Source organism: Crocuta crocuta, unplaced genomic scaffold (genome assembly GCF_008692635.1).
Source record: "Crocuta crocuta isolate KB4526 unplaced genomic scaffold, BGI_CrCroc_1.0 scaffold191, whole genome shotgun sequence".
Lineage (NCBI taxonomy): Eukaryota > Metazoa > Chordata > Mammalia > Carnivora > Hyaenidae > Crocuta > Crocuta crocuta.
In genome coordinates, this window is record NW_027527878.1 from 787341 (window position 1) to 804123 (window position 16783).

The following is a 16783-nucleotide window of genomic DNA, read 5'->3' on the forward strand; positions in this document are numbered from 1 at the left end:
GAAAACTTTCTCTTTTTTTCCAGCATTTGGAACATAGCTAATTCAACAAATTATGTGCCAGCTTATGTTGTAAATCAAAATTATCCTGTTGGTCACTGTTCATGATCGAAGGCATGAACTATGCCTTCCAATATTGAACATGGCTCCTGATAACACTCTTTTTTATCTTTTTAAAAAGAGAATAAGAGGGGCGCCTGGGTGGCTTCGTCGGTTAAGCGTCCGGCTTTCGCTTAGGTCATGATCTCGCGGTTCGGGGGTTCGAGCCCCGCGTAGGGCTCTGTGCTGACTGCCAGCTCAGAGCTTGGAGCCTGTTTCAGAGTCTGTGACTCCCTCTCTCTCTGACCCTCCCCTGCTCACGCTGTCTCTCTCTCTCTCTCCTAGAAATAAATAAAAAACATTAAAAAAAAAAGAGAATAAGAATGATTTTATACTTTCTTTTGATTTATATATATTTTATTTTTTGGTCTCATTCTAATGTACTCACTAGACCCTCCATAACAATCTTGAGCAGGGATGGGGATTTGTTTTTTGTCTCATTCTAATTTTAAATACAGTGAATCTGACATTTCATTGTTATGTTCTATAGAGACTTTTTATTGGTAACTTTCATAAACTTAATGAAGTTTTTTTTCTTTTCTACTTTACAAGGACTTTTCAAAAATTGATGAACTTTTAATTTTAGAATATACTTAAATTTATAGAAAAATGTTAAAATAATACATCTATCCCACATCCATTCTCCCTTGTTATTAACATTTTTCATTAGTATGGTACATTTGTCACATGAAATTACTATACCAGCACTGATAGATTATTATTAAGTAAGCCATACTTTATTCAGATTTCCTTAACTTTCATCTCACACATTTTTTCTGTGTCAGGATCCCATTCAAGATCCCATGTTATATTCATCATCATGTTGCCTTCAGCAACGCTTGGCTGTGATAGTTTTCCAAACCTTTTCTATGATCTTGATAGGTTGTGTGTGTGTGTGTGTGTGGTGGGGAGGGACAGTAATGGTCAGTATTTTGTGGATTTCCTCTACTGGTGTTTTTATGTTAGTGTTCTCTTGTGATTAGATTGGGACTGTGAGTTTTGGGGAGGATTCCACAGAGAAAAAGTACGGTGTGATGACACCATATCAAGGTTCCATACTATCAACATGGCATATCACAGCATTAATCTTGATATCATAGTGAAGGTTTGTAAGGTTTCTGAACTATGATGTTCTTTTTCTCTCTTACTATGCTCTTTGAAAGGAAGGAATGTTATTCTTTTTCTCACTACGTTCTCTGTACAGGCCACACGGCTGGAGTGGGGAGTTGTGTTCTACCTCCCCAAGGGTAAAGTATCTACATAAACTGTTTGGAATTCTACATGGGATGTTTGCCTATTATCTCTCATATATTTATTCATTCAATCATTTATCAGTATCACTATAGAATTATGGATATTTATTTTATATTTGCATCATAATCCAATACTACTTTATTTTGCTGCTCAAAGTGTTCCAGCTTTGGCCATTGAGAACTGTTTCATTTGGCTCTTGTGTCCCTTTGACATATACCATTATTGTGGTTTTGTTTGACTACTTCCTAGTTTTCTAGCACCGTACAGTGCTCCAGATTCATCTTGTATATTTTCTTCCTCATTCCTAGATTCACCCATTTCTCCTCCAATGATTCTTGGTTCGATTTATTAGAAAACAATATTAGAAACAGAGAGAGAACCTGCCCCCACCATCTACCATCCATTTATTTAATTATTCACTTCCAATCTACATTATAGTGGCTTCTGAACTGATAAACCAAACACTCACGGGAAACAGTCTGATGTGCTATGTGCAGTCCTTTTGTCTTTAGTTTTCTAGGCTCCACAGATTTCCAAAGTCGCTTAGGTCAGCAACTTTCTTCCTTATGCCCTTCAGGAAGGTTAATTAATGCATTCATAATAAAAGTTATTCTGTTACATTCTGCATTCTGTCCTGGGACCCCCTGACATCCTAAATTACTTTTTTCAAAATTTTATACATGAAATTTCACTCTGTCCTGCTGGTGTTATGTAGCCATCATTACAGTATCATATGTAATAGTTTCACCAACTGAAAAATTATCTTTACCTATTCAACCTCTATTCTTGCTATCATCCCTGATAATGTATTTTAAAAATATAAATTTATACAGCAATGACTAAATATGCTAGCCTAGGAAGCACTATTGGCTGTTTTCTTTATTCTCTTTGATTTCTTTTTATTTAATCAATCATGAGTCTCCTTATACTCTTTAAAAAAATGTTCGGAGATTTGACATTTCTGAGTCCATAAAATTTTCTCTACTTTTATTGGGATGGGTCAGTAACCACATATTTTGTCTAGACACACCCTATTTTCTGTCCAAAACAACCTTGGGACAATCAATCACTACTGAGAAATTTGGTCTTTGGTGATACAAATAATACTTTTCATATTACCCGTTTACATTAAATCAACTGTGGCATCACCATAAAAGTTTTTTCACTTATGTGTGCCTAATTTTAATTATCATAGCCAGCTATGGATCTGGTACCCTCAATAAAACTTGAACTATACCATGTGTACCATGTGATAAACAGTCTCTTCATTATGTCATGAAATTTTGGTTTTCATAAAAAGTTTCAGCTGTGGCATATACACATAGTAGATATGTATTTTGGATGCCTCCCCAACATCCTTTTTACTGTACTTGTTCTTAGTAGCAGCCAGGTAATTTGGTAGCAATTGTTCTCATCCCAAACACTAGGGGTGAATCTTGACTATCTTATTCTAAGGGAGTAGTGCAAGTAACAAAGACTTCATCCAACCAGCACATGATACTCCCTTGGCCATAGGAATCAGCATAGTGGTAGTCTAATCACTGCAACACCCAGGGATTTTTTAAGATTATTATGGGATGATATCCCTGCTCTCCTTTTCCTTGATGCAAATGAGGAATTATGACACCAGTTATTCATGACATCATATTGTGACCCCAGGAGAAGCTGATCTAAAACCAAGGCTCATGTATGGAGGCAGAGGTGAGAAATATCAGAGATGTGGACCTAGAATCTTTATCTCATACCACATGACACCTATCAGGACTTTTGGTAATTTGCTACATTAATCCTCTTATTAGTTTAAGGTACTTTGAATTGCATTTTCTATTATCAGCAATTCAAAGTACTCAAACAGATGAATATAATAAGGGAATAAGGAAGCTTTAGCCTGTTTAAAATTCACTGAATTAATTCCAGTATATCTACTTTGACCTTGCTTTGTCAGTTCTTCTCTTTTTCACTTTTCCTGATCACATATTTTATAGATTACTTTTATCTGTTGCATCTAGACAATCTGCTTAATATGTGAAATAAATTATTTTAAAGAATTAAAATTTTCCGGGGCGCCTGGGTGGCTTAGTCGGTTAAGCGTCCGACTTTCGCTTAGGTCATGATCTCGCGGTTCGTGGGTTCGAGCCCCGCGTCGGGCTCTGTGCTGACTGCCAGCTCAGAGCCTGGAGCCTGTTTCAGTCTGTGACTCCCTCTCTCTGGCCCTCCCCTGCTCGCGCTGTCTCTCTCTCTCCTAGAAATAAATAAAACATTAAAAAAAAAAAGAATTAAAATTTTCCAAGGGCTCTACAGCATGGAGCTGAGGCAGAAAATGAGATAAATACAAATAAAATAAAAGATATACAATGATATGCTTCTATAATTCTTCTGATTAATCTTTGTTATAATGATTTTATATCTCCTGGACATGAAAATATTATACAAATGCAAGACTAGCTATTTTCTACCTTGCATCTAATATAATAATTCAGAACTTCAGATATTTTATATGTACTTTTAGCTGAAAAATATAGATGGGTATAGTTTAATTATATACTATTATGTCTAAACTACAATTAAGTTATTCATGAATATTTGGTCTTGGTCTGTTTTATAAGTACATAAATCCTTACCCTCCTCCTTCTCCAAAATACTTCATAGTAAATGATTATTAATTAAAAACTTACTATGTGTTAGAGATCTGCTTATGGTTTCAATCCTTCTGATTCTGTTGATAGGTAGATATACCAACCCATTTTGGAGATTAGACAATTGAGATTCAGATAGACCTAGTCTCATACCCAATATTACAGTTACTAGGTAGCTTAAGTACAAGTACTAAATATTACACAGTTACCTAGGCCTATATAACTCTAGAGTCACTTACTTTACTCATTGCATTTTCAGGTTCCATAATTCTCCATCCTCTGTCTTTTTCTCTCATTGCTTGCCTACTTGTGTGTAAAAAGAATTTTAATCTTTCCAGAACAGTTTTTGTGAGCAAACTAGAGAGGAAAGTGGGACAGAAGGAAGGCAAAATAGAGTTTTCCCATGGCCAGGGTCACTGCTGGAATAGATCAAATTAATACAATAAATTCTAAAGAGTAAGCACATGTGGATAGCAGAATGGACATGTTGAAAGTGACTTCCTTAATGTTCTATAGTGAAAACATGGATTATAGATGAATCCCCATGTTTTTCAGGGACTCTGATAGTGTGGATCCTACTTATAGAGACATGGTTATAAAAGAAATCCACATGTTCTTTTGAGACTCTAATTTATTTGCTTATTTCTTTCCCTCTGTAGTTGGGTTAAGGAGGTAGGTGGCATGACTTTTTTAGTCTTCCATGACATAGCCCATGTGGAACTGCTTTTGTTTGGCAGTTCTTTTGATGCTAAATTGGTAATGATTAATCCCTTTTAAATTAGATGTATTATTGCATCTTGCTTAAATTTTTTTTCACTTAAAATTTTTTAGTGATTTAAAACTTATAAGAAAGATTCATGGGACACTGAAATTTTGACAAATATTTTAGAGCAAAAATTCAGAAAGTAAAATAATTCTTTCGGTTCTGCTGAGACCAGCGAACAATTACACTGAAATGCTCACAATGAATATAATACATATATTGATTATCTGACCTAGCTTAATGACTCTTGTGAAGGCATCATAGTAAAATTTTACATGGGTCAGAAACACTGAGTTATGTCGTAAGACATGGGAACAATTCAGCTATATCTGAAAAATGGAATATACTAAAGAATTGATTCAATTATATAAAATTTTTAGACTCAGTAATTCTTTACATCTTTAGAGAGCACTGATTAGTAAGGACTAATGCGTACACTTTCCTGTAGCCAGAAGAGAAGAAAAGTGTGGTTATTTGAAATGTTTCTGTTTCTGTAAATCAAATAAAATTGTAAGTTTGATCACTCTAAACATTTAAATCGAAATAATAATAACAAATTGTATTAGGTATTTAGAGAAAATAATTTCCTCCCTCATATAAACTATTTTTTGTCATTGATTCAATTAAGTGAAAAAAATGGGAAAATCTCACTTTCAATCTAATAGGTAGATCTGAGATTTTAAAATGGAAAAGGCTTCAGAGCAACATTATCGTGGGATATAGTGTGTTGAATTTGGGATCACTGGGAAGGAGAGTTTTTGAAGATGTCCCTGTGTTTTGCAAGCCTACTTTTTTTTCCCCCTTGTAGTTCGTGTTTATGGTGTGTTGTTCAAGTTCCTCAGGTAAATCATTTCTTGCTGAGTTTGTGTTGAACAGCAAAGAGGAAAGAGCTTATTATCATTGTGTCCTTGAGAAACTAATAATGATCATTATTAAGGGTCTCATGACTGTTTGAAAAGTATGGCAACAGCCTACATGTTATATAGTCAAGAAGTTGCCAATTAAAATGCATATGATGGCCTCAGTATGTGCTTGGTGGGGTTTTTTGTTGTTGTTGTTGTTATTGAATAAACCTGAATAATAAGGAAAGTAGAAGTTTATTATTCATACAAATATATATATGTATACATATATATAATTTTTCCATGTGTACTGAGAGAGATATTAGGTACTTTTAGTCTCAAGGAGACAGAAAAAAACTAAAATTTTTACAAATTGATAAAGCTCACAAGAATGAAATGCAAGGCTATTTTTTTCCAGATTATTGGGCCACTTCCCTTCTATATAGATTGGTCCTTAGTATTTCTAATAAATTCTGTGTTGGTTTTAAATTAGTTTTAATTCAGAGCCTCTGTATATTTTGCAGCATTGTAATGTATCTGAGAAGACACTAGTACTCAGTTTGTTCTATAAACTAAACATATGATTGTTTAACATTTTTATAAAGCATTTTATTTATGTATATGTTGTATATGTATTTGCAGTTAAACGCTTATACAAAGCTATGTTAATGATTGCTGTAACGGTCCTAGAAGTATCAAAGTGTGGCTCATCATACCCATTTAAAATTATTATACAATTAACTTTTATGACACTGCGCATGTGACAAAATATATTTAAAAAATTTTTTTTAATGTTTATTTATTTTGAGAAAGAGATAGACAGAACGTGAGCAGGCAAGGGGCAGAGAGAGGGAGTCACAGAATCTAAAGCAGGGCTTGAACTCAAAATCTGTGAGATCATGACCTGAGCTAAAGTCAGATGGCTAACAGACTGAGCCACCCAGGCACCCCAAAATGTCAGTTTTTAAAATTTTTTAATGTTTATTTTTGAGAGACAGAGTACGAGTTGGGGAGGGCAGAGAGAGAGGGAGACACAGAATCCAAATCAGGCTCCAGGCTCTGAACTGTCAGCACAGAGCCCGATGCAAGGGTCGATCTTATGAACTGTGGGTCATGACCTGAACCGAAGTCAGACGCTTAACCGACTGAGCCACCCAGGTGCCCTGGCAAAATGTCATTTTAATGATCAGACATATGTCTTTTATGTTTGTATATTCTATATATAATATAAATTAAATAAAAAATAAACTGAATTTTCAAATTAAACAAAAACAAAAGTATTTGTATCATTAATACCATTTTTGTTCTTTTTGAAGAGTTGAAAAATTCATAGGTTTTATGTTTTTGTGATATGATTTTAATCTAATATGAATACAGAATATATTAGAGTAAAATATAAATCAGAATATTTTTTATTATTCTACAGTTCTTAGATTATTCATTTTTAAAGTATTGAACATAAAAGGAAAGTGGAATGCATAAACTTTCATCTGGTTAATGTCAATGCAAATAGTTAGGTTCAATTATTTAGATGTTTTAAATCTTGATTCTTAATTTTATTTTTTGGAGGTACAGTTAGTGTTTTTTTATACATAGTATATCATGACATTTACATAGCTTAGTATTATATCATAATATGCTATAAATTGCATTACTTTACTTGAACCTTATAATAAACCTAGAATAAGAGCAAGGTAGGTTCTTTTCCCCTTGGTAAATGAAAAGCCAGAAATGGAATTTGCTGAAGTTCATGGGGCCATTAAAGAATGGAGACAAGAATAGATACAAGCATTCATGATAATCTGTATTCTTTCCATTTTAACACATCTGTTACAAAATATGCAATACAAATAGTTAGGGAACATATAAAGAAAATAACTCCTTAAGAATAATAACATATATGGATAAATTTAGCAAGAAATAAGCATGCCTATTTGAAGGAAATGACCCGATTTTACTGAGGGGAGTAAACAAATTTTTGAGTAATGGTGAGAGAGGTTTCTGGAGAGGAAGAAGTCCACTCTCTCCAAGTTAACCTATAAATTTGACACATTTCTAATCAAACTCCCAATGGGACTTTCCTGGAACTTGTCAAGTGATTCTAAAGTTTATCTGGAAAAAAGTTAATGAATAGCCAGAACTTTTATTTTTAAAGAAGAGCAATGTACCCACCAGATTGTAAAATGTACTATTAAACTATAAAAATAATATGCAGTAAGTTTGTGCCAGACTAGACAAAAAGATCTGTGAAACAGAAGACAAATGCAGAAGCAGAACAACTATATATGGAATTTTAGTATATGATAGAAATGACATTTCAAACTAGTGAGGAAAGAATGGATAATTAAATAAATGGTGTTGAAGCCAATTGGAAACAACCTCACACCTTATACCAAACTGAATTCCAGATGAGTAAAATATTTATATGGAAAAGCTGAACTTATAAATCTACTGGAGCAAAAAATAACTGAATATTTATATGCTCAGAGATTTTCTAAGATCCAGTACCTAAAGAAAAAAACATTAATAAGTTTGAGTACATAAAAATGTTAAAATTTAGTATGGGTAATTACCATAATTAAAATTTAAAAAGCTAATTGATTAACATAGAGGTAATGACATTAGTAATTAGAGATCTTATTAATAAGAAAGTATGAACACGATAAGATAAAAATGAACAAAGAGCAAGTGTAAATTCACTAAAGGAGAATTACAAATGAACAAAAATCAAACTAAAATGTTTACTATATTAGCAAAACATGGATATTAAATCAAGGCAGTGATTATTTTGTAAAGGAAAAATCAAACACTGAATTTTATTAAATATAGACAACACAAAATTTTTCAAGACTTTCACATAGCTACCTTTGCAAGTCCCTATTTATACACTGTAAATCAGAAACTCGTGAACATTTTTTTCTGTAAAAAACCCTAAATCTCTACCTGGTTGAATATGTGATAAGGCAGTAACATGTGGACTTTGATTTCCATAACTCCTGAGTACTGACTTTGACAAGTGCCAAATTATATAGACATCACGAGCATAGTGCTGCAACACTGCATTACTAGCAATATTTTGTTATTTTTATCTGATGTTCATGAGTAATCTAGCAGAGACTAGATTTCCAAAGAGAAGGTCTAATATGCTATTGTTGGGACCTGGTAGAGATTTTTCAGAGAAAGGAGGTATGAGTACCCAGTACCTTTTTCTCTATGAAATGCACTCTCTACCCTTCTTCCTTTGAATTGCTTTGTATCTCCCCAACTTGTGGGCTTTGTTACCACCTTGAGAGAAACAGTGGAGTACAATGGTTAAGAATATAATCTCTGAAATTAAACTGCCTGGATCCAAATCCTAACTCTATCAGGCAAGTTACTATACTACTCTATGCCTTAGTTTTATCATCTGAAAAATGAGTTGTTGTGAAATTTAGATTAATTCATGAAAAGCGGCTAACATAGGGTTTGGCTCATAGTCAATACTTATAGTGCTTAGCTGTTACTATCTTATTATTGCATATGAAGAACGTGGAGACTTCTCTCCGAGTCAATATGCTAGCACTGATTCAGCAGGGGAAAAGAGAGCAAAGAAGACTGGGACCAGAGACTCAGTTGGTTTGTGAGTTGGGTTGATGTATCCCCTAAACTGCGTGTGTGCCTTTATCACAGAGCTATGGCTACAGAAACAGGCTAGGAATTTAGATTACAGAACCTTGGATTTCCTTATCCTTAAAGAAATGGTGTTTATTATTGATAATTATCTAAACATGTGGACATTATTTAATTTTATGTAGTTGTAATTTAAAATGAATTAACATAATTTCAAACAATGCAACCTGAGTTATAAGTAGGAGTTTTATTTACATTTTCTATATTAATTTATATTTAACAACTACAGACATTTTTGTAAGAAGTCAGAATTTGAACCCAAATGAAAGAAAACCTTCAAAGCCACCCTGCTTATTTTTTTCCACTCTGCTTATTTTTCATATTTGTGCTTTCTACATACTTTTCCTCCATATTTTCTATTGTTCATGTAAAGTTGTATTTTTTTAATTCTAAAGTAGGTAATAGATATTGTATACATGGATACCATAGGTAGGTTTATTTATCTTAAACACTAATTCAATATCCTAAAGTCATACTGAAAAATACTATAGACAGTAAGTAGTTTCAGATGCCAATAATTTTCATGGATGAATCACATGACAGCTGAAAAAATACCTAAAACATTCGTAGACTGGAAGAGAGTTTCATATTACCACATGAGAAGGTATATGTATTTGTCCTTATTGTACATTTTTCAAAATCCAAATATACCAAAGAAGGGTATTTTAGAAGCTAAAAAGAAAAAAATAAACATATTTTAAATCTTCTGTTATATTTCAATCCCTACACATTGTTTGTAATTATAAATGTTTCTCAATGTTTTCTTTTAGAAAGTTTGAACTATATTTGACATCTAACATTGTATAAATTTCAGGTGTACAACATGCTGATTTGATACATTTATATACTGTAATGTGATTGCCATTGCAGTGATAGTTAGCACTTCTGTCTTGTCAGAAAATTACCATTTTTTAGTGGTTGGAATGATTAAGTTCTAGTCTTTTAGCAAGCTTGATGGTTATAATACAATATTGTTGTATCTATTTGCCATACTATGCATTAGATCTCTACACTTACTCGCTACTTCTTATAAGTTCGTGCCCTTAAACAGTATCTGTGCTATCCTCCATCCCCAGAACCTCTAGTAACCACCATTTTACTTTGTTTTTATAAGGTGGGCTTTTTTCAATTCCACATATAAGTGATATGATACAGTACTTATCTTTTCCTGACTTATCTTACTTAGCATAACACAGTTGCTGTGACTACAGTACCTAGCCGATTACGGGGGTCGACTCTGAGTTTGTGCCACAGCTCACACCAAAGAAAAAGGAAATGGAGAGTGAGGACCTTGCAGGACTGCCATTCTGTTCACTCTTTGCTGAAGAAACTTAGACACTGCCTCTAGGAATGGCGTTGTTATAGTTGACCAAATTGTCCTTTTACGCTTTTGTGGTAAATGAGACTTTATAACTACAGAAAATATTTTCAGGTTTAGAATTCTGACCTTCTTACACATTTCAAGATACGTTGCAAGGAAGTTTGGGACTCTTACAAAATCCTGTTGGGGCAGAATGTGTGTCTCATAATTGCCTTATAGAAGACCTGTCTGGTACTTCTCAGGCCCTCTGATCTGACGTTCAGGTTCAGTAGGTCTGGGGTGGGGAATCGAACAGATTCCCATGGTCTGTCAGGAAGAGTATTTCAGAAATAATTTGCTTTCAAAAAGCTAAAGCCTTTGTTACAATTAATGAGCCTACTCATTGACACATCATTATGTCCCAAAGTCTATGGTTTCTATTAAATTTCACCCTTGGTTTATAGTCAATAGATTTGGAAAAATTTATAATGCCATATATCTACCAGAGTATATGCATGTTATGAGGGAGGCTATGCATGTGTGAGGGAAGGGAGTATATGAGAAAGCTCTCCTTCTGCTCAATATACTATGAGCCAAACTTCTCTAAAAGATAAAGTCTAAGAAAAAAAAGCTAAACCTAAATAAGTGAACATCAGACCTTGAATAAATATTAGAAATAAGTAGATGCTAAAGAACATTGTATGTTTATGAGATGTTGAAGAGAACACCTGACAATATGAGAGAGAACAAGATTTGTCTGATTTTAATACAGATTTTCAACCCTGGTTTTCTTCCCCAGTGATGCTTAATGGTTAATTTACTAACCCTTCTTTGTATTTTTTTATACTTTCTGTTAAAACCCCCACCCATTCCTAGCTTGAGTCTTTTTAATACCACAATCCTAGGTCAAATCTTATTTCAGAAACCAATAAAGAAACAAGTTTTATTGAGTGTAAAGTCACTCTAAAACCTCCAGTTTAACTCTCTTCTTTCCTTTCTTGTGAAGTGGAAGACAGTTTCTCTTTCTTTCACAAGGAAGTTTCTTCAGGTGTGCTTTAAACATGTTCTTAGGACTTTTCTCCAGCAATTCTCCTCCCTCTCCTACCTAGTCCCTGTATATTGAACTCTTATCTTTTTCCTCTTTGCTAGCTCCTTCCTTATCACCCTAAAGAGATTATTTCTCACAATGCTGCTTTCTTCACTAGCTATGCCATGTAATTTTACCTATCATTAACCCAAATTCATATAAGAACCACTGGTATGGGGTGCTTGGGTGGCTCAGTCAGTTAAGTAACCAACTCTAATTCGGCTCAGGTCGTGATCTCATGGTTAGTAGATTTGAACCTCAAATTGGGCTCGTAATCACAGTATGGAGCCTTCTCGAGATTCTCTGTCTCCCTGTCTCTCTGTCCTGACCTCCCTTAAAATTAAATAAACACTACAACAAAACAAAAACAATCTCTGGTTCTTCTCTTTCCTTTTCTTATCTCCTATGATTTCTTAATTCATTTAATTCTTTTAAGCCTTATTGACTACTATGTCCCTCTTCATACAAATTATATCCCGATCAGTCATTTAAATCTTTTACCTGCTTGCTGTTTTTGTGCAATTAACACTTCTTGTAGTTCTTACCCTCTGGCTTCCAGAACACCAATCTCTCCTGCTATTATTTCTATAGCTCTTTTTTCTGAGACTCCTTTGATGACTTTTCTTCTGTTAAAGTACACTTCCAAAATGGTAATATATATGTGTGTGTGTGTGTGTGTATATATATATATACATATATATATAACTCTACTACATATATAAAATGAGTACTCATCACATATTTTATTCAACTTATGAATTAATGAACAAATAAGATGTTGCAGATGGTTTAGAATGTTTTTAGAAAGGGATAAGTGTGAGTATATGTCTTTGTGTGTATAATCAGTTTAATAAATATTATTATAAAATTGCTATTAGGTAGTGAGATACAAAACTATTTTATATTTTATAGGCAGTAAACCATCATTTGTGGTTGTTTTTCTTACTCACAATCCTATCTATCCTCCCTCTGCTTATAGGGTAAAGAGAAGAAATAAACTTCTGTTGTATTTATGGTAACTAGGATTGTATTAGCATCCTACTGCTGCTGTAACAAATTAATACAAATTTGGTGGCTTCAAAAAGACAAATGTATTATCTTATAGCTCTTGAAGTCAGAAATCCAACGTGGGTTTCACTAAGCCAAAATCAAGGTGACAGCAGGTACAGTGCATTTGTTCCCTCTGTTGGCCATAGAGAAAGAATCCTAGATGATTACATCCACAGGTGTGGCTTTTACAACTTGTATATTTACAACAGCAGCACAAACTTTTTTTTGATTTCTATATACCTTATCCTACTGACCCCCTATCTAAATTCCCTAACTGATTGTTTCACAAGCATCTCTGCCTTAGTCAATTCAGACTGCTGTAGCAAAGTACCATAGCCTGGGTGGCTTCTGAACACAGAAATTTATGCCTAATATATCTCAAGACTGGAAGTCTGCAGTCAAGGTGCCAGGATAGTAGTGGTCTGGTGAGGATCCTTTTCTGTGTTGCAGACTGCTATCTTTTCTTATTTTCACATCACAGAAGGGTGGAGAGCACTATCTTTAATCCTTTTTTAAGGGCATTAATGCCATTCAGGAGGGCTCTACCTTCATGATGCAATTACTTGCTAATATCACATTGAGGGTTAGGATTTTTGACATATAAATTTTGTGGAGATACATTAAGTTCTTTGCAACCTCAATAATTCAGTGTTGGTCTACATCAGATATACTTTTCCTTCAGCATCTCCTATCTTAACAAATACAGTAAAACTGTGGTTTGCAAGCATAATTCACTTTGGAAACATGCTTGTAATCCAAAGCACTTGTATATCAAAGTGAATTTCCCCATAAGAAATAATGGAAACTCACGTGACTCACTCCACAACCTAAAAATATTCACATAAAATGATTATAATACTGTAATATGATACAAACTAATAAACAAAATTCAAAATATAAAGAAAAATAAACAAGTTAACCTGCACTTACCTTTGAAAACCTTTGTGGCTGAGGGAGACAAGAGAGAGGAGGGTTATTGTGTAGGATGACCTTCACTGTCACTAACAGAATCATTGCTATCTATTGGCTCAACGGAATCTTTCTTTTCATGCAACTTTAACAAAGACCCTATCCAGTGACACTTGATTTTGCCTCCTTTTGAGGATTTCACGGAAATGTGACATTTCATTGTCATTAAACATTCATCATTCACACTGCTACAGCTTTACTCAAGTGGTGCTTTTCGACAAAATTTTGCAGTGTTTCCCACATTTTATACATTTTCTAAATCTCATTTGAAGTGATGGATTCCCTCACGTTTTTCTCCTTCCATGCAGTCAAGATCTCCTTCATAACCTCTTGCTGTTGCTCATGATAAAGACCCATCTGTTCATCAGTGTTCAGCTCCTGGCCCTATTCCTCAACCAAATGTTGAATGTCATCCTCATTCACCCCCCAGTCACATGGTCTTCCCCAAGGACACAATTTCATTGACAACTCCCAGCTCCTGTTTATGAGCAAGCCCCTCTAAGTCATGTCCAAAAAGGCAATCAGATCATAGTTTTCTCCAAGCAGAATTGAGGGTTCTCTTGGTGACTCCATCCCAGGCTTTATTGATGATCTTGAGGCAATTCACAATGTGGAAATGATTTTTCCAAAACTCTTGGAGGGTAAGGGTGTTTCTTCAGTCACCTTGAAGCATTGCTGAAATAGTGCTTTGGTGTAAAGCTTTTAAAGTTCAAAATGACCTGCTGATCCATGGGCTGGAGGATTGAAGGGGGTTGGGCGGAAGGAACTTGAGCTTAATGAACTCAAATTCCTCCAAGTAACTCATCCTTAAAGCCTGAAGGATGAGCAGTGGCATTATCAATAACCATCAAGGCTTTGAGTGGCAGATTATTTTCGAAAAGGTCACTGAAGACCTCATTAATCCACTCAGTGAACAAGATACAAATGACCCAAGCCTTGCTGTTAGACTTCCACATAATGTTTAACTGGATCCTCTGCACCTTGTATTTCTTAAAGGCTTGTGGATTCTCATAATAATATAGAAGCAGGGGCTTGACTTTGAAATCTCCGCTTGCATTAGCACAAAACAAAAGGGTGAGATGGCCTTTCATGGACTTGTAACTGGACATTGCATTATCTTCTTCTGTCATGTAGGTCCTCTGGCATTTTTTTCCAAAAAAAGCCCTGTCTCATCACAGTTAATAACTTGCTTTGGCAGATAATTCTCAAAAACCATGAGCTTCTGGAACTCAGTAGAGAACACCTGAGCTGCCTTAGTGTCTGAACTTGCAGCCTCTCCATGCCTCAAAACATTAGTGATGCCACTTAAAGTTATCAAATCAGCCCCTGCTTGCCTTGAAGCATTATGTTGACATACCTAGCAGTTTACTTATGAGGTTGGTGCACAAGGCCTTTGCCTTCTTACAGATAAAGTTCTTTGACACAATGTCACCTGCTAGTTGTTTCTTGTTTATCCAAACCAGAAGCAACTTTTCTACATCTTTTAGAACACATGGCTGTTGCTTTGATATTCTTCTGATTCCTTTTGCTGCTTCTAGCCCCCTTATCTCTTATTTCTTCTTTAATATTGAGCAAATGGTTCATGTAGGCATCTTATAAAATCCAGTAATTTCAGCCACTTGCATATCTCATTCATACTTCTCCATGATTTCCTTCTAAACTTCCACCACAATCATCTCCTTTTTACCACCTTTCTTTTCAACCTTTTCCTGCATGGGGGCTGTTGTATATGCTCATACATGTGTTGACTACAGTACAGTATTAATAAACTCTTGTTATATACTGTATTAATGCAACTGGCAATAAGGCAGCAGAGGAAAGGGTCTAAATGTGCAGGCAGCCTGTCTTAGAATGAAGGAAAGAATTTCTAAAGTTACTCTTGTATGGAAAAGCAAAAGATTGTCCATAGGTACTTTGAAGTGACAAAAAATACACTAGTGCCACTTCTAAATGTTCTAGAAAATCACTGATTTCTGCCAATCACTGTGGCCTGAGACAGAACATCTAAGCATGGGAAATGATCATCTACAATCTCACAGTGACTGAGCGAAGAACCATTGGCTCGGTTGTGATCATGTGGCATTCGGTGTCACATACTACTCGTATTGCGAGACATCTCTTGTTTATCAAGTTAAAATTTATTGAAAATGTTTCCTCGTTTTGGTGAACACTAGCAAAACAAGTTACTCACAATCCAAGGTTTTTCTGTACCTTCATTTATATTGGGATGGTTTCAGTCTTGGCCCCATTTTCTTTTTTCCTCATGTCTACTAAGTTAGCAAGTCCTGACAAGTCTACATCCATAATGTGTCTCACATTTATTCTTTCTGCTGATATTATTAGTTTTGGCTATTGTGTTTTTTTTTTTTTCCCTGAGTACTACAGAGCTTTTTAAAAAAATTTTTTTAAAGTTTATTTATCTAAGTAATCTCTACACCAATGTGGGACTCAAACTCATGACCCTGAGATCAAGAGTCATATGCTCTTCTGAGCCAGCGAGGCACCCCCAGAAGCTTTCTAATTAGTCTTTCTTCTTCTTCACAATCCCAGTCTATCACCTATTCTCTGCAGAACAAACAGAATAATTTAGTTCAAATGCAAATCTCCTCATCCCCTGTGAAAATCTGGCAATAATTCCTTTTGACTCTTAGAATTATGCTCAAAATCTTTTAACAGTCCTGTAGGGTTGTACATAATTTGATGCTCACCCCCCTTTTTTCTCTTTCTCTCCAGATTTATTTTTTGCATTATCTTCAACCTCCCATATACCCTGTGCCCTGTTGGTATTCCACTCAACTTTTTGAGGTTGCTTAAACATTTCAAGCTTCTTATGCTGTAGGGCTTTTTAAAGACTTGGTCTGTATGTGACCAATTGTATTCTTCCTCTATTGTTATTTGACTGCCTTCTACTTTTCTGTCATGCCCTGGCTTAAATGTTGCGTCCTTGGCGTGACATTCCTTGATCTGTTAGTCGAAGAATAAGCAAATTGTTTATGTTCTTCTCTGTGTTCTTTTATAGCAGTCAAGAGTTCCCCTCACAGTATTTCTCACAATTGTAATTGTATACTTTATTGTAGCATTATTTGTTTAATGTCTATCTCCCTTATTAGACTTTAA

General features: G+C 34.7%; 1 long non-coding RNA gene across 3 annotated transcripts in view; it reads left to right on the forward strand.

The window, feature by feature from the left end:
• The first annotated feature begins 3038 nt into the window (after positions 1-3038).
• Positions 3039-16783, forward strand: part of LOC144245670 (uncharacterized) — a 36998-nt gene continuing 23253 nt past the window's right edge. For all 3 annotated transcript variants that reach the window (XR_013339384.1, XR_013339389.1, XR_013339385.1), the window contains exon 1: positions 3039-3120. This is a non-coding gene — a long non-coding RNA (uncharacterized LOC144245670). The remainder of the gene's footprint in view (positions 3121-16783) is intronic.